Consider the following 19,473-nt stretch of genomic DNA (forward strand, 5'->3'; position numbering starts at 1 on the left):
CATGTTTATATAGCGAGCGGCTCCTGAATTTGTTAAATACACAATGCGGAATATTAAAATAGCACCATTGCCACTTCTAATGATACAAATAGACAGTGAGGAGAACATTCCAACGTTGTTTAGAAATTTGCTATCAACACAGATTGGTACTACAGTTCAGTCTTTTTAAAATGTAAGATTATTATAATTTTTTTAAGTCAGCTATGAATTTACATAACCACGCCTATGCAACCATGACAACAGTTTGGAATACATACTAACACACAAGTCTGCTTTCACAGCTCAGAAGTATTACAGCCAAAGTTCAGGCACAGGTTTTCTTTTTATGTGAATATTATAGAACACTAGCTGATGACCCGGCGTTGTATTTGGCTGGTGTTGGTTCCGCCCACTTTTTCTAACCCTAACAAACAATTACTCAATGATGAAGTTTGTGAGCTTTGGCATCAATAATTTGTATATTCCCATAGACATTAAACAAGTCAGATTGGCTGTTTGTGACTCCGCCCCTCTCCAGCATTTGAACCCCAATTATCCAATGACCAACTGTAGCAGGTTTGAGGCATCTGCTATTAACAGTGTAAAAATGGCAGCCATTTAAATATTCCCCTTGAAAATCAACCTGCCATTAACAGTGTAAGAAGGCCTGCAGTTTATACTTTCCCAGTGAAATTTGTTTTAGGCTCTGACCACTTTTTGTAACCTGGACACACAATCGCTCAATGACCAAGTTTGTGAGCTTTGGGCTCCTTGGCATCAATAATTAGTTTTTTTCCCAGTAAAATAACACAAATCTGATTGGCTGTTTGGGGCACCGCCCCATTTTCTGAATTACTGTACTGTACCAAGTTTGAGGCTTGTGCTATTAACAGAGAATAGGAGAAATTTAAATATTCCCCTTGAAAATCAACAGGCGAATTTTGATTGGCTTTTTTAGGCTCCACACACTTTTCTGAATATTAATCCTAGTCACCCAGTGCCCAACTGTGCAAAGTTTGAGAACCATGTCATTAACAGTGAAGAAGAGCTGCAGTTTACATTTTCCAAGAGAAATCTGTTTTTGACTGCACTCAGTTTTTGTAACCTTGACACACAGTAACTCAATGATCAAGTTTGTAACCTTTCCAGTTCCTGGCATCAAAATGGTGTGGATGGAAGTAGTTTATCCAGCAAATAAATCTGATTGGCTGTTTGTGACTCTGCCCCTTTAGTGAATTTGAACCCCACTCACTTAATGACCGACTTTAGCAGGTCTCTGCCATTAACAGTGTAAGAATGGCAGCAGTTTCAATATTCCCCTTGAAAATCAATAGGTGCATTTTGATTGGCTGTTGTATGCTCCACCTGCTTTTCTGAATATTAATCCTAGTCACCCAGTGACCAACTGTGTCAACTTTGAGAACCCTGCCATTAACAGTGTAAGAATGGCTGCAGTTTATATTTTCCCATGTAAAAAGTTAATTGTTTTTGGCTCCGGCCACTGTTTGCAACCTTGACATACAGTCACTCAATCATGACCAAGTTTATGAGCTTTGGGGTTCTTGGCATCAATAAGTTGCATTTTCCCATTGAAATTAAACAAATCTGATTGGTTGTTTGTAGCCTGCCCCCTTTACAGAATGTAAACCCCAGTCTCCCAGTGACTGACTGTACCAGATTTGAGGTATCTGCCATTAAGAGTGTAAGAATGGCAGCAATTTAAATATTCCCCTTGAAAATCAATAGGTGAATTGATTGGCTGTTGTAGGCTCCACGAACTGTCTTGAATATTAATCCCAGTCATCCACAGACCAACTGTGTCAAGTTTGAGAACCCTGCCAATGACAGAATGGCTGAAATCAATCTAACAAATCTGATTGGCTGTTTGTGTCTCCACTCCCTTTGGTGAATGTGGACCCCAGTCACCCAATTACTGACTGTAACAGGTTTGAGGCCTCTGCCATTAACCGTGTAAGAATGGTAGCAATGTAAAATATTCCCTTTGAAAAAGCAATTTTGATTGTCTGTTGTAGGCTCCCCCTACTTTCTAAATATTAATCTCAGTCACCCAGTGGCCAACTGTGTCAAGTTTAGGAACTCTGCCATTAACAGTGTAAGAATGGTTGCAGTTTATATTTTCCCATGTAAACAATGTAGTTGTTGGCGCCACCCACTTTTTTTAACCTTGACCAACAGTCACTCAATTATCAAGTTTATGAGCTTTTGGGTCTTTGGTATCAATAATTTGTATATTCTCATTGAAATTAAGCAAATCTTATTGGCTGTTTGTGGCTCTGCTCCTTTCTAAATTTGAACCCCAGTCACCCAGTGACTAACTGTACCAGGTTTGAGGCTTCTGCTATTAACATTGTAAGAAAGGCAGCAAATTAAATATTCCCCTTGAAAATTAACAGGTGAATTTTGATTGGCTGTTGTAGGCTCCACCCATTTTCTCTGAATATTAATCCCAGTCACCCCGGGACATTAGCAGTGTAAGAATGGCTGCAGTTTATATTTTCCCAGTGAAATGTGTTTTTGGCTCCGCCCACTTTTTGTAACCTTGACACACAGTCCCTCAATGACCAAGTTTGTGAGCTTTCAGGTTCCTGGCATCAAAAATGTGTGAATAGAAGCTGTTCATCTAGCAAGGAAATCTGATTGGCTGTTTGTGGTTCCGCCCCTTTTGGTGAATTTGAACCCCAGTCACCGAATGACTGACTGGTGCGAGTTTGAAGCCTCTGCCATAAAGAATGTAAGAATGACAGCAGTTTCAATATTCCCCTTGGAAATCAATAAGTGAATTTTCATTGGCTGTTGTAGGCCCCACCCACTTTCCTGAATCTTAATCTCATTCACCCGGTGACCAAGTGCGCCAAGTTTGAGAAGCCTGCCATTAACAGTCTAAGAATGGCCGCAGTTTACATTTTCCCATTCAAAATGAATGGCTGAAATTTTATTGGATGTTTTAGGTTCTGCCCACTTTTCCTGGATTTGTAACCTCAGTCACCAAGTGCTTGATTACTGTGAGAATGGCAGCCTTTTTCATTTTTTTTATTGACATGAATGGGAGGAATCTGATTTGCTGTTTGTAGCTCCGTCCAGGTGGGCAGGGGGGACGCGAGACCCCAAGAACATATCATCCCGGGTAGTAAGGGATCTGTGTACCAAGTTCCATTCAAGTCGGTCAAGCCGTTTTCGAGTGATCGCGGCACATACATACATACACACACACACACACACACACACACACACACACACACACACACACACACACACACACACACACACACACACACACACACACACACACACACACACACACACACACACACACACACACACACACACACACGATTATATATATATATATAGATAGATAGATAGATAGATAGATAGATAGATAGATAGATAGATAGATAGATAGATAGATAGATTGTTACATATATAAAAGAGGTTTTTTTGCAAAATAAAAGGCAGAGCAATCTTAATCCACAAGTGGCTTAAAAGAGAGTGTTTCGGGTTGGCTGGGTATTGGCAAACAGTTTTCATTGAGGGCCCGTTTCCACTATCGCGAATCCGCATGCGTTGCCCGCATGCGGATTCGCACAGTCAGTACAAGTGGATGGGACTGTTTCCACTTGTGCGTTTCCCCGCACGTTTTTCTGTGCAGAAAAAATCTGCAGGGTAGGGCCCTCAGAATTCGCCTGCATGTGGAATGCAGGCGAATCGCACGCAATGTATTTAATAGGGAAATCGCATGCGTTTTCCCCATGCGTTTTTGCCGCGATTTCGCATAGGTATTAATGTTAATTTACACAGGCAGTGACATGGTTAAATTCGCATACAGCTTTACCTATGCGAAATCGCATGCGAAATCGCGGCAAAAAACGCATGCGGAATCGCACCCGCATGCGATTTGCTTGCGGTGATTCGCCGGCGATTCCGCAACGCTATAGTGGAAACGGGCCCTGAGGATCAATTAACAGGAAGCAAAGGTAGTTTCCATTTTTTTGTTTTGCAAAGCTACTTTTTTTCCCAAAGCATATTCTTTCTTTCTTTCTTTCTTTCTTTCTTTCTTTCTTTCTTTCTTTCTTTCTTTCTTTCTTTCTTTCTTTCTTTCTTTCTTTCTGTCTTTCTTTCTTTCTTTCTTTCTTTCTTTCGGGGGGGGGGGGGGATTAATTTATTAGAACACTCAATCAGTCCGGCTCCATCCTTGAAAGCAATTCAGTTCAAACTGAAAACCCACGTGTTTAGTCTGGCATTTATGAACAAATTTACATGCCATGTACTGTGTTCTTTTTAAAAGTTATAATGACTTCCTGAGGTATTTGTTTAACTCAGCCTCCAAGACCCTCTGTGAACCCACTTCCGGTACTTAGTTCCACCCCCTTATGGAAAAGTGTCATGGCAATCTCTGTATTGGAGAGGGGTGGATGACCAGCAGCAAATCACAGCGGGAATTATAATTGTGGTTGACTGAGTAGGATCTGACTCTAAGGATTGGTGGAAAGAAGCCCACTTGACTTTATTGACCTGAGAAAGTGTGGTTGTGTTTATAAATTGCATTTTTTCTAAATCTATTTAGACTTCCATTCTTGGGTAAACAATTTCTTAACTTACTTTTCAACCTCTTTGATCTATTTTTTGAGCACTTCCAACCCTGTAAAGAATCAGCAAAGAAGTCAGGCAACCAGCATTTTTTATTAGAGAATGAAGATGGCAACCATCGTATCATTTATCTCACCTCATATTCCCTTTAAGATCTAGAGACAGGAGCAGAGGTGTGAGTGTCTGCCTGTGATATTAAATAGCTTTTGTACGTTAGGGAAAGGAGAATGCAATGGTGCTTTTATGCAGCTTTGAAATACACAAGTGCCAATTCACGTCTCTGGGCATCTTCAGCTTTACAGATCTCTAAAGTGAATTTGTAGGCGACATAAAGCAGTCAGGTTTCAACTCTCCTTTTTGTAGCGCATGGTAATTGTTATAGGCACAATCACCTTCATACACGTTGAAGCAAATGAAGCTCATTATGAAACTTTGTTTACTAAAGTTTCTGAGACAGGAACTGTCTGATTTATTCAACAGCAACTGTGAGATTCAAGCTTTCATTTTCCTGTAATTGCAGTTCACAGCGGTGCAAGTTTTGGTTGTTTCATATGACAAATAAAGCCTTTTGCATCTATGGAATTCAGCCTGGAAAAAAAATATTGGTAAACTCTTTTTGATAAGCAAAACAGAATGTTTAGATATTTAACTGAGCAGGAAAGAAGCCCAGGAATGGGAACTGCAAGCAGAAAGTTCTTCCATCGTTGCCAGTTCCAACATGCAACCAAGCGCTATATGTGCCTTGCCAGGCTTTGTAACTTTCAGATCCGTCTTTGCACAGTTCATTAATGAAAGTAAGACAACAGGACATAATAAAAAAAGAAATCAATAAAGCTGATTTGATCAGCCGAGGGACTGCAAATTGTGATCTTTAACCACTATAGTCATCCAGATAGACACCGCTCAAGTCAACTGTAGGAATTTACATGTCCAGTGTTATGGCGGCGGGTGCGCGCACATGTTCGTCCGGCTATGCTCTTTCCCGGCGGCATTTCTGAAGCGGCAATTGGGGAAGGGAACCGAGGATTCCCTGAACCAATCGCAGTCCCTGGAGTAAATGGTCATGACCCTGATCAGGGACCATGTCCATTCATAATAATAAAAGAAAGTAAATAAAAAAAAAATTAAACAAACCAGGGTAGATAATTGCCTGTCAATCCGCTACACCTCCACCAGTATCACCCTGTGAGATCTTCACTCACCAACAGTAGAGGACCTGGATTGCATAGGCCATATGATGCTTTTGGGGCATTAATGGGCTCCCCTCGCCCGCGACCCTCCTTAGCCTCCTTCACACCAGCAGCTCTTCGATAATGATACTGGACCATTGCTTCATACAGTTTACCTCAACAGAAATCAGTTAAGACCTTCCGGGCTGGCTGCCGCTCTGTTGTTAATCGGGTCCTGAGCGATTAACAACAGAGCGGCGGCCAGCCCGGTAGGTCGCAAGGGGGGGGGGGGGGGGGGGCCCGTTCATTATTGAAGAGTTGCTGGGATGAAGGAGGCCAAGGAGGGTCTCGGGCGAGGGGAGCCCATTAATGCCCCAAAAGCGTCATATGACCTATGTAATCCAGGTCCTCTACTGTTGGTAAATGGAAGATCTCACAGGGTGATACTGGTGGAGGTGTAGCGGATTGACAGGCAATTATCTACCCTGGTTTGTTTAATTTTTTTTTTACTTTACTTTCTTCCATTATTATAAATTGGACATGGTCCCTGATCAGGGTCATGACCATTTACTCCAGGGACTGCGATTGGTTCAGGGAATCCTCGGTTCCCTTCCCCAATTGCCGCTTCAGAAATGCCGCCGGGTCATATGGCCTATGTAATCCAGGCCCTCTACAGTTGGTGAGTGAGGATCTCACAGGGTGATATTGGTGGAGGTGTAGCGGATTGACAGGCAAATATAGGAAGCGCTGATCTGATGTTGAAAATATTCCACTTGAAGAAACAGTTAATTCTTTTACAGAAGCGCACCTGTATACAAGCTGTATTGCTTAGACGCTATGAATATTTAGATCATATTGATAGATATTATTATTATTATTATTTATTGTATTTATAAAGGTCCAACATATTACGCAGCGCTGATATCATTGATCATATTGATCCATAAGCCTCCTCATAATAGCATTGTCATTTGAATATTTTTTCCCTTACAGGTGATTCCAGGTGTAATAGTTAACCCTGTATAGGGTTTCCGTGTGTAGAAATTAACTCCTAAGGAGCTTAAGCGCTGTTATTATTTTTGTGTATATACATTTGGAATACCAGTCCGTGCATACCTTTTCACTGCACCTGCGTGACAGCACGGAGTTTTATTGTAATGATCTGCTCAGCTGCCTGTGCAGGCAGGCAGCTTTTTGACCATTGTTTAGGTTTTCATGCTGCAGGACTCTGGAAAGGAGAGCTTCTGTCAGTTTTGCAGCTTGTGCTTGCTGAGGAATTTGCATACGTTGTCATGCAAATTGCCTGGCCACATTCATTGGAGGCGTGTACTATAAGTACTATGTGTTTCCCACAATGCTTGGCTGGTCATAAGAATTCCTACCTGTGAAACACTCCTGGAGGAGTGTCAGCCTTACTCTTTGTTTGAAGATCAGCTTAGAGTAATTCCTGAAACTGCGCTAGGCAGGTTTCTCTAGTGCAGTTAGGATTGCTTATCTGTTTTGTTTGTTCTGTTGCGATTGTCCTGTCCCAGCGCTGGTTGACAGGAAACCGTTCTGATCTCTGTTCTTGGAGTATAGCTGGTGCAGCGGTTGCTACCAGCTATCTCTTCTGATCTGTCTCCTTGGATCGCGCTAGCCCCTTTTCGCTAGTGCTGTGGATCCTTCTGTTCTGCCTCCCTGGATCGCACTAGCATCCTGCGCTAGTGCTGTGGATCCTACTGTTCTGTTACTCTGTACCTGGATCGCACTAGCATCTTGCGCTAGCGCTGTGGATCCTTCTGTTCTGTCTCCCTGGATCGCACTAGCATCCTGCGCTAGTGCTGTGGATCCTTCTGTTCTGTCTCCCTGGATCGCACTGGCCTCTTTTCGCTAGTGCTGTGGATCCTATCTCCCGCCTGTTCCTGTTTTCGTGTGTCTGTCTTGTCTGCTATGAACGCTTGCTGGAGGCTCGGTGAGGTAACCGTTAAGCAAGCGCTCGCGTCCTCTGTTTCATGTTTGTCTGTCAGTGGTTAGTTAGGCGTGCTTGTCTCTATTGTGCTTATCACGTGGAGACCGCGCATGAATGCGTGCACTGTTGCGAATGAGTGCGGTGTTCGCGTTCAGTTAGCATTTGTTGTTTTCTTTACCTTCTCGTTGTATGATTTGCTGTGCCTTTGCTACTCTCGTGCTCTGCCTTGCTGTAGCCTTGTGTCACGTCTGGCGATCGCACCTCTCGCGATCGCGTTCCTACTTCTTATCTGCTGTGGTGTGTGCACCGTCGCGGGTTGACGACTAGGTTGGTGCACACACATACAACCTGTCCCTTTGCTCGTTCTCATTCGCAATCGCTTCTCTTGCGATTGCGTTCTGCGCTTCGTACAATTCCTGTCTGGCATTTGTGGAGGTACAGAGGATTGGTTCCTCTGCACTCCACAACGCCATCTTACAACAGGAATTTCCCTCTACGGGTGCGTAGCACCTTTTGCTGGGTTCCTGCAATTATACGCTTGTGGAGGATTTCCGCCGTATCAGCGCACGCGTTGTGCGCTGATCACGGAGGAAGTCCCACAATCGTTACATTTATATACCAGTCACTGCATACCTGTTCACTGCACCTGTGTGACTGCACATTGTTATACCAGCAGTCAATTAATATCTTTCACTGCATCTGTCACTGCACTTTGTATTAGTACAGACCAAAAGTTTGGACACACCTTCTCATTCAAGTTTTCTTTATTTTCATGACTATGAACATTGTAGATCCACACTGAAGGCATCCAAACTATAAATTAACACATGTGGAAGTATAGTACATAACCAAAAAGTGTGAAGCTGAAAATATGTCATATTCTAGTTTCTTCAAAGTAGCCACCTTTTGCTTTGATTACTGCTTTGCACACTCTTGGCATTCTCTTGATGAGCTTCAAGAGGTAGTCACCTGAAATGGTTTTCACTTCACAGGTGTGCCCTGTCAGGTTTAATAAGTGGCATTTCTTGGCTTATAAATGGGGATGGGACCATCAGTTGCGTGTGGAGAAGTCAGGTGGATACACAGCTGATAGTCTTACTGAATAGACTGTTAGAATTTGTATTATGGCAAGAAAAAAGCAGGTAAGTAAAGAAAATGAGTGGCCATCATTACTTTAAGAAACCATCAAACGCTACAAAGAAACTGGCTCACATGCGGAAAGGAAGACCAAGAGTCACCTCTGCTGCGGAGGATAAGTTCATCCGAGTCACCAGCCTCAGAAATTGCAGGTTAACAGTAGCTCAGATTAGAGACCAGGTCAATGTCACAAAGAGTTCTAGCAGCAGACACATCTCTAGAACAACTGTTAAAGAGACACTGAAGCAAAAAAAAATATATGATATAATGAATTGGTTGTGTACTATGAATAATTACTAGAAGATTAGCAGCAAAGAAAATATTCTCATATTTTTATTTTCAGGTATATAGTGTTTTTTCTAACATTGCATCACTCTATAATATGTGCAGATTACACAACACTCAGCATTCAAAATGAGTCTTTCAGAGCAGTCTGTGAAGTAATGAACTCTCCTCTAGCAGAGGAAAAGTAAACAGTTCAATTACAATTGAGATAATAAAAGTCAGATAACAGCCCTCTCCACGACTAAGTTAGTCGGAGAGCTTAATAGCTTTTTTGCATAAAGATAACAACTGGAGTTTCTCAACTCTTCCTGTACTGGAAACAATTAGACTGATGTATCTGATCTTAATGTTTTTTTTCTTAGCTGTACTACACATACAAATCATAATATCATCATTTTTTTTTCGCTTCAGTGTCTCTTTAAGAGGAGACTGTGTAAATCAAGCCTTTATGATAGAATATCTGCTAGGAAACCACTGCTAAGGACAAGCAACAAACAGAAGAGACTTGTTTGGACTAAAGAACACAAGGAATGGACATTAGACCAGTGGAAATCTGTGCTTTGGGCTGAGGAGTCCAAATTTGAGATTTTTGGTTCCAACCATCATGTCTTTGTGTGACTTAGAAAAGGTGAATGAATGGTCTCTACATGCCTGGTTCCCAACCTGAAGCATGGAGGAGGAGGTGTGATGGTGTGGGGGTGCTTTGCTGGTGACACTGTTGGGAAATTATTCAAAATTGAAGGCATACTGAACCAGCATGGCCACCACAGCATCTTGCAGCGGCATGCTATTCCATCCGGTTTGCGTTTAGTTGGACCATCATTTATTTTTCAACAGGACAATGACCCCAAACACACCTCCAGGCTGTGTAAGGGCTATTTGACCAGGGTGCTGCGCCGGATGACCTGGCCTCCACAGTCACCAGACCTGAATCCAATCAAGGTGGTTTGGGGTGAGCAGAGTGACGGCAAAAGGGCCAACAAGTGCTAAACATCTCTGGGAACTCCTTCGAGACTGTTGGAAGACCATTTCAGGTGAGTACATTTTGAGGCTCATCAAGAGAATGCCAAGAGTGTGCAAAACAGTAATCAAAGCAAAAGGTGGCTACTTTGAAGAACCTAGAATATGACATATTTTCAGTTGTTTCACACTTTTTGGTTATGTACTATACTTCCACATGTGTTAATTCATAGTTTGGATGCCCTCAGTGTGAATCTACAATGTTCATAGTCATGAAAATAAAGAAAACCCTTTGAATGAGAAGGTGTGTCCAAACTTGTGGTCTGTACTGTATATATATATATATATATATATATATATATATATATATATATATATATATATATATATATATATATATATATATATATATATATATATATATATATATATATATTATACAGTACATTGGGTCCTTCCTTGGATGTGGGGTGGTAGCTATTTCTCAGTCTCCCACTCCGGACCGGAATCGAACCCTGGGTCCCCGGCAATTACCCGTGGTCACATGGTGCATAAAGTACCAAATAGAGTTGACCACACAGTTAAATGAATGGCAGACTTGCCCACCATAACAGATTCCCGTTTAAGGATTTCAAGTGTACTCATTATTATACAGGGCCTCGAAAGAGTCCTGTATTGTTTTTTTTTGTCACTACCACCCCGAGTCGGGACTTGCGTGCCATGCCTGCTGGATGTGTGGTGGTAGCCATTTCTCAGGCTCCCGCTCCGGACCGGAATCGAACCGGGCCATACCCTTTCTTTAACAATGGTAGAGAAAGAACCATCGACAGTCTGAGCAGCAATGAACCCCTGGACTACTGGGTGCGCAGGCTTGACCTGTCACAATTTGCCATCCAACTTCTGGCTTGCCCTGCCTCAAGCATCCTAGAAAGGACCTTCAGCGCAGCTGGAGGCATTGTCAGTAATTAGAGATTTTGCCTAGGTCAAAAAAAGTGTTCAGTACCTCACCTTTATTAAAATGAATGAGGCATGGATACCGGAGGGCTACTGCCTGCCCGAAGACTAAGTCAGTTCCCACACACACAGCATCTCTGCCTGCATGCCATGTGACTGCCTGCCCCAAGACTAAATCAGTCCCCACACAGCATCTCTCCCTGCAGGCCGCTTGACTGCCTTCTCCGCCACCACCAACAGGGTCCAAGACTCCAGGTGGATTCCTAAACAAAAATAATAATAACTTTTCTGGTGCCTGTACATGCCTGCCTAATTTTTCTGGATGCACTGGTGCTGCAACAACAAAACAAAAGGCATGTACATGTGTCAATTCCCCTTCGTGATCGTTACCTTGCCGTTGTGAATGGGCTTGTGTATCACAATGAAGCAATGACCGCCGGCTATATGAGTGTGTTGGGGGGCACACCCAAGATAATAAGGTTGTTGCTTCATTGTGGACAGACCAAATTTGATCAGCTGGACAGTCACTGTTGTGAGCTACCTCAGCCCGGCGACCATATGGGCTTGAAAACCGCCAGCGCCTGCACTCTCACCATGGTGCGCACCAGTCCAGCACGGTCATCACTACACAAACAGCTGTTTGCGGTGCGTTACACAGAGAGTTTAGTCTGTCAGTGTGAAGCAGTGCACTAATTACACTACCTGATTGATGTATACACATGCAAGATGTTTTAAAGCACTTTATGCCTCCAATTTAGCAATGCAATGTTATTTCAGCCCTTAAACTCTGCTGTGCGTCAACTCCGGATTTTTCCCCAGGACTTTTGGCATGTATCCCATTCCGCCATGCCCCCAATAGGTATTAGACCCCTTGAAACATCTTTTCCATCACTTTTGTGGCCACAATTAGTGTTTGTAGTTTTGAAAGTTCACCTGCCCATTGAAGTCTAGGGCGGTTCGAAAAGTTTGCATGTTTGCAAACTTTTTTCGTATGTTCGCGTTCGAGATTCTCGAACACAAAATCGGAGGTTGGAGACAACTCTAATTTGTGGCAAAAAAGATATAGATCATTTATGGGTGAGAAGCAGTGATAATGTTTTGGCCAAATCAATGGGAGGAGCGCTGACAGGTGAAAATGGCTTTTAGCGTTAAGGGTAAAATGGGCTGTAGGCTGAAGTGGTTAAAGTGTACCTGAGAGCAGGTATATGAAAGATTTTATACTTACCTGGGGCTTCCTTCAGCCCCATGAGCACCGCTGCGTTCCTTATCATCGTCGCGGTTGGCTCCATTCGGCTGCAATGAGCCCCACTAATCTGGCTCGGTCGCTCCAGTTGGACTCTTCTGCGTATGTTGGTTACCGGAACAGAGGCACCCGGTTTATGGCGAGGGATGCAGCGGTGCTCATGGGGCTGGAGGAAGCTATGGGTAAGAATAAAATCTTTGATATTCATGCTCTAAGGTACACTTTAAGCATAACCAGCCTGGCTGTATGGACGAGCTCAGCTCGTCCATTACCACCGGAGGCTGCCGCTCAGGCCCTGCTGGGCCGATTTTTATCAAATAAAAAGGTGCACACGCAGCCGGCACTTTGCCAGCCGCGTGTGCTACCTGATCGCCGCCACAGCGTGGCGATCCGCTGCGTGCAGCGGCGAAAGAGGTTCCCCCAGCCGCCCGAGCCTAGCGCAGCCAGACCAAACAGTTCCGGCCAGCGCTAAGGGCTGGATCGGAGGTGGCTGACGTCAGGACGTCGTCTGACGTCCATGACATCATTCCGTGATGAGGAAAGCAAAACAAGAAAGGCCGCTCATCGCGGCCTTTCTTGTTACTTCTGATCGCTGGAGGCGATCAGAAGTACGCAACAGGAGCGCCCTCTAGTGGGCTTTCATGCAGCCAACTTTTAGTTGGCTGCATGCGATAGTTTTTTTTTAATTAAAAAAAAAACGTCCGGTCGCCAGCCTGGCGATCTTAATAGAACGCCAGGCTGGTTAATGTGGCTGCAATGTCACAGCAGCATATACTTCTTCCTATTCACCAGGTCAATGGTTGTGATGTCTGTGGCGTAACTAAGGAGCTTGGGGCCCCAGTGCGAGTTTTACATGTGGCCCCAAGCACTCTATTGTTATGAAGCCCCAAAACCAACCAAGAACAGCTGCAGTGTGAGAGAGGTGTAATCAGAGTGAGGAAACAGTTTGTTAAGGATTACCACTATGCAATGTACATATAGAGGTGTTCATTACCAGCATAGCACCATTGCAAAGCGAATAAGATGCATGAAGGAAGTTCCCTAGTGGGCCCCTCTGATCCAGGGGTCCAGGTGCGGTCGCAACCTCTGCATCCCCTATTGATACGCCACTGGGTGATGTACAGAAGGGATGGTCAATGAGATTGTAATAATTCTGAGTTGATGCTAAGGTTATGCAAATGGTATGCAAATTTGTGCAGCTTGAAAGTAAACTTTGTCTGCTACTCTTGTTTGGTCCATTTTCAAGCTGCATAAGCTTGCATTAAATAGCACAACATGGGGAGTGGTCAGGCCATGGAGTGAGGAAGTCACACGGCACTTGAGCTCTGCTAAACTCCATTCATCCTGTCTCAATCCTAAATCACCAAACCGCAGCACACACACTCTACTGGCTCCCAGCACTCCCTCGAACCCAAAGGCCTTCAGAAATGGTGAAGGACGGCGGCAGTAATTCATCCTCCATGTCCTCCCGGCTGAGGATGATGGCCACACTTTTTTATGAGTAAGATGGGCCCCCATGCTGTGAGGGTCAGCAAGAAGGTGCAAAGGAAGTGAACATTAACCACTTAAGGACCACGGGCTTAAACCCCCCTAGTGACCAGTCCATTTTTTACAAATTAGGCCACTGGAGATTTAAGGCCTCGCTGCAGGGCCGTACAACTCAGCACACAAGTGATTCCCCACCCCCCCTTTTCTGCCCACCAACAGAGCTTTCTGCTGGTGGGCCGTGATCACTCCCCAATGATTACTTTTTACAAATATTTATGTTATTTTTACAATAAATTTCGCTTTCTTTAATTATTTTTTGAAACCCCCCTCCCTCCCCCCACCAACAAATCAGCGCGATTAGCTGTCATAAGCTTCATTGTATGACAGCGGATAGCTTCTCTGCCGCCCAGGGGGACAGCCGCGTCACACGGCTATCCCCAGTACAGCGCTGCCATAGACCTCAGCGCTGTACAGAGTAAATAGGTGGCAATTTCGCCATCTAACAGTCTCCTAGCGGTGATCGCAGCTGGAAGACTGATGGCGGAGCAGACATGTGCGCGCATCGGCGTACACGATCACCTGCAAAGCCCTGTCCCAGGACTTCACACCAGTTTGGCGTTACATGTTTAGCAACAGGTTAACGGGCCCCATCAAAGTTTTCCTGGGGAGACCATGATTAGTTGTTACGCTCCTGGCTAACATACAATCTCTATGTGCATTTAGATTTCTGAACTTATTAACATGCAGTTATGTTACCCTTGCTCAGAAACTGACTTTATGTTTTTGTGGTGTGTGTTTAATACATTGCAGGACATTGCAGCCTGCTGCCCCAGAACTGTGGCTGATATGGGGACTGCGCTCACAAGAGTGCATTGCATCTGTTTACTTAATAATAATATTTTTTTTCAATAAGCAGGTTAATGCAATGTCTCTTCTGCATCTTATAGTGTATTTGCTCATAATAACCCTGTATTCTATAACATTTAAGGTATGCCTTTAGATAGCTCGATCCTATTTCTGATGATTGATTTCAGTGAGTTTATATGTTTTAACATGTTTGCATTATAAGCTCATGATTTGCAATGTGTTCTCTGCATAGGCTGTTATTTCATTTTTGCTCTGATATCTATCCTCCAGATGGAGTTATGGTCTCATTGCTATGTTTTGTGGATGCTTCGAATAAAGGTCATACACTCTGCTGGGTGTTGCTGTGCAGAGTGTCTGGCCTACAGTCCTTTAACTCTGGCAAATTTAATTAAATGATGTTCATAAGCTGCCTTTATACTGTTATTTGCAATCTATTTTCCAGAGTCTTTAGTAATTGGGATCCATTGCAGGACGATCGGGAGAATATATATAACATTTTGGAGCTATAACTATCTTAATCAGGGGCGTAACAATAGACCCTGCAAGGGATGCCTCCGCAGGGGGGCCCAGAAGCCACATGGGGCCCGTGGGGGGAAAAGTTTGAGAGACTGACAGCTAAGGGCATGGAGATAAAAAACGTATTCTGCTCTCGCACATTGTTATATTGACTGCATGTGTCCACCACACAGATAAGGACTCATACACACTTTGGAATTTGTACTCTGTCCCTGCTCCCTAGGGTTCATAAAAAACATCTGTCTCTCACTGCTGCAAAGCTCCGATGACCACATATATAACCTTACAAACAAAAGTGTCACATTTTAAAAAGAAGTTGCAGACTTTCCCTTTTTCACTCTGAAAGGATTCCTAGATTCTTATCACACAGGCGAATGACCTTATGCCCTCAAATTACTTTTACAACACAATGGAGTGGAGATTGATGTCTTTACTGTTGCTGCTGCTTCATTGAGAGCTTGTTAATGAAGTCCAAGATCTTGTAATAACAGTATCAATCAGTGACATTCTGAATGTTTTGCCAAAGTTATGCTGGGTTTACACCATACAATTAGAGTTGAGCCGAAATTTTTGTAATTTCGCATTACTATAATTACGCATGCGAAATTTGCGATTACGATGCGAAATTACGGTAGCGTAATTGCCATTAAAATCGTAATTGAAAATACCGTAAGCATAATTTTCAACGCATAATTTTGCGTTTCGTTCATGCCGTAATTTCGCATTAAACGCTACCGTAATTTCGCGTTAAACCGTAACGCTCCGTATAATGTAAAAAAGCTGCCGACTTTAAGGGTTAATAGCAAAACCCCCTTAAATGCCAAGAGCCTCAAATTTGGAGAATATATTAAGGAGATCAGAAGGAATAAGAGGAAACATTTTTTTTTCAAAAAGACCTCTTTAACCCCTTGTCCCCCATGCAGGCTGGAATAGCCAGAATGCGGAGCACCGGCCGCGTGGGGCTCCGCACCCTGACTATACCAGCCCGCATGGTCCATGGATTGGGGGGTCTCGGAAGGGGAGGGGCAGCCAAGCTTTCTCCTCCCCCTCCGAGCCCTTGTCCAATCCAAGGACAAGGGGCTCTTCTCCACCTCCGATGGGCGGTGGAGGTGGAGGCCGCGATTTCCTGGGGGGGGGGGGGTTCATGGTGGAATCTGGGAGTCCCCTTTAAAAAGGGGTCCCCCAGATGCCCACCCCCCCCTCCCAGGAGAAATGAGTATAAAGGTACTTGTACCCCTTACCCATTTCCTTTAAGAGTTAAAAGTAAATAAACACACAAACACTTAGAAAAAGTATTTTAATTGAACAAAAAACATAACCACGAAAAAAGTCCTTTAATATTCTTAATTAACCATTAATACTTACCTGTCCCTTTAAATAAATGATCCCTCGAAATAGCCTCGGAAATGTTCTATCAGTTACAATGTAACAAAGTTATTACAATGTAACAACTTTGTTACATTGTAACTATGCCGCACCCGACGTCACTCGCCGCTCAGCCGCCGCATACGCGTCTGCGCTGCACAGACCCGACAGAGCTCTGAGCTATATAGCTCAGAGCTCTCTAAGCATCTTTGAATTTGGGCTCCAAGGAGCCCCATTGGTCGTTAGCAGACCAATGGGGTTCCTTTAAATCAGGGACAGGTAAGTATTAATGGTTAATTAAGAATATTAAAGGACTTTTTTTCATGGTTATGTTTTTTGTTCAATTAAAATACTTTTTCTAAGTGTTTGTGTGTTTATTTACTTTTAACTCTTAAAGGAAATGGGTAAGGGGTACAATACAAGTACCTCTATACTCATTTCTCCTGGGAGGGGGGGTGGGCATCTGGGGGACCCCTTTGTAAAGGGGACTCCCAGATTCCACCATGACCCCCCCCCCCCCCCCCAGGAAATCGCGGCCTCCACCTCCACCGCCCATCGGAGGTGGAGAAGAGCCCCTTGTCCTTGGATTGGGCAAGGGCTCGGAGGGGGAGGGGAAAGCTTGGCTGCCCCTCCCCTTCCGAGACCCCCCAATCCATGGACCATGCGGGCTGGTATAGTCAGGGTGCGGAGCCCCACGCGGCCGGTGCTCCGCATTCTGGCTATTCCAGCCTGCATGGGGGACAAGGGGTTAAAGAGGTCTGGAAGGGGGGACCCCACGTCGTTTTTTTTTTATATTTCCCACACTCAGAACCAAGTAAGTAAAACTCTTCCCACTTGGGGGAATGTATGAAAATAATACACTATTGTTACCTGTGCAAAAAAAAACTGACAGTTTCCGCATTTAAAAGACATTTTCGCCCTTGAAACTTAAAACTCGATTTTCTCAAAAACTATAAGGTCTTTTTGAAAAAAAATGTTTTCCTCTTATTCCTACTGATCCCCTTAATATACCCTGGGAATTTGGTGTTCCTAAACATTAAGCAGGCTTTGCTATTAACCGTTAAAGTTGGCAGGTTTTTAAATGTTTACATTTTTCCTTTGAAACTTTAACATCGATTTTCACAAAAACTATAAGGTCTTTTTGAAAAAAATTTTTTTCCTCTTATTCCTTCTGATCTCCTTAATATATTCTCCAAATTTGAGGCTCTTGGCATTTAAGGGGGCTTTGCTATTAACCCTTAAAGTCGGCGGCTTTTTTATATTATACGGAGCGTTGTGGTTTAACGCGAAATTACGGTAGCGTTTAATGCGAAATTACGGCATGAACAAATACCCATTGTAATGCGAAAATTACGCGAAAATTACGCCTACGCGAAATTTCGCGAAATCCTTCTTCATTACGATTATGTACTTACGGCCATAATCGTAATTACACTAATTACGCGAAATTTCGCGAAATCGTAATTACGTCATTACGCTCATCTCTACATACAATTTTAGATTCTTCTGTTAGATTTTTCTGTAAGATTTTCTGTCAGAATGCATAATTAGATTATTTTCTGTAGAGAATGGTCATTATCTCTGGTGCATTGTCTTCTGTTTATCTCCTGCTGAGTAGAACAATGCCTAATTTCTCGCAGATAGATCATAAGATAGATACATTTCCAACATGTTGAACTTTATCTATCTGGCAGAAAATTGTATGGTGTAAACCCAGCATTACAGTGAATACTATCCCTAATGCTGGGGATACACGATACGTTTCTGTACCGTGTATCGACCAGCTGATCCGGCCAGCTGATAATATTCAGCTGGCCTGATCAAGCCACTCGACTCACGCCCGCTCGATTCCCGTCAGCGGACAATGGCAGGGAATCGAGCGGCTGATAAGGACCGCCGGCGGGGACGAGCGGGAATCGATCCACTCACACGCGCAGATGAGTGGGGACGCGGTGGGGGTCAATCCGGTGGCTAATCGGCCACCGGATCGACCCATGTATGCCCAGCATTATGTTCAGCATGTCATTGTTGTTCCTCCATATAGCATGTGCTCTCATTTGGTAAAATAATACAGCTGTGTGTCTATGTATGTCCTGGGAGCAGAGCTGCAACGAGGGACTTGTCAGTTGCAAGGGGCTGGAGGAAGCCCCGGGAAAGTAGATATGTGGGTAGCATAGATTACCTGACATTTCCCTTAAGTCTAAGGGCTTGATTCACAAAACGGTGCTAACCTACTTAGCACGTCTAAAGTCTTTAGGCGCGCTAACCAGGGTGCTAAGTAGGTTAGCACTGGTTTTCTCAATCAGATCTCGTGCTAAGTGCCGCGCGCAAAGTTTTACGCGCGCAACATAAGACTTTGCGCGCGTAAAACTTTGCGCGCGGCACTTAGCACGAGTTTTATGTGCGAAAAGCTCGTTTATACGTGCTAAGGGAGTTTTCACAGGCGTGCTAACAGTTAGCACCGCTTTGTGAATCAAGCCCTAAGTGTTTTTATCTGCATGGGGAAAACACATTGGTCCTCAGTTTTCTTGTGCAGAAAGCGAGAGGGGTGGGGGCCCCATCCAAAGTTTCGAAGGGGGGGGGGGGCATCCAAAGTTTTACAGGGGGGCCCAGTTATGTCTAGTTACGCCCCTGATCTTAATAAGATTATCCCTGCCCAGAAGGGCCGGTTCACATGGGCGACTGCCGGGCGCCCCGCGGTGTCTGTGTCAAATGCTTTTGGAGGATGGCTTTCGGCGGCTTTCTTTTTTTTTTTCCAAAAAAATGTTATTGAATTTTTCATTTTTGAAAGATACATTAAGGCTAACAGAATGGCCAAATAGTATCATAACAAATAACAAGACATCAATCGAATGTCATAAAATAGGAGGGGTGATAAATGTAACATTGGTCAAATATCATGCGATAGGGGGGATGATAACATAATCTTAACATAAACAAGGAAGTAATGCATA

This window comes from Hyperolius riggenbachi, chromosome 1, assembly GCF_040937935.1.
Source record: "Hyperolius riggenbachi isolate aHypRig1 chromosome 1, aHypRig1.pri, whole genome shotgun sequence".
NCBI classification, from domain to species: Eukaryota; Metazoa; Chordata; class Amphibia; order Anura; family Hyperoliidae; genus Hyperolius; species Hyperolius riggenbachi.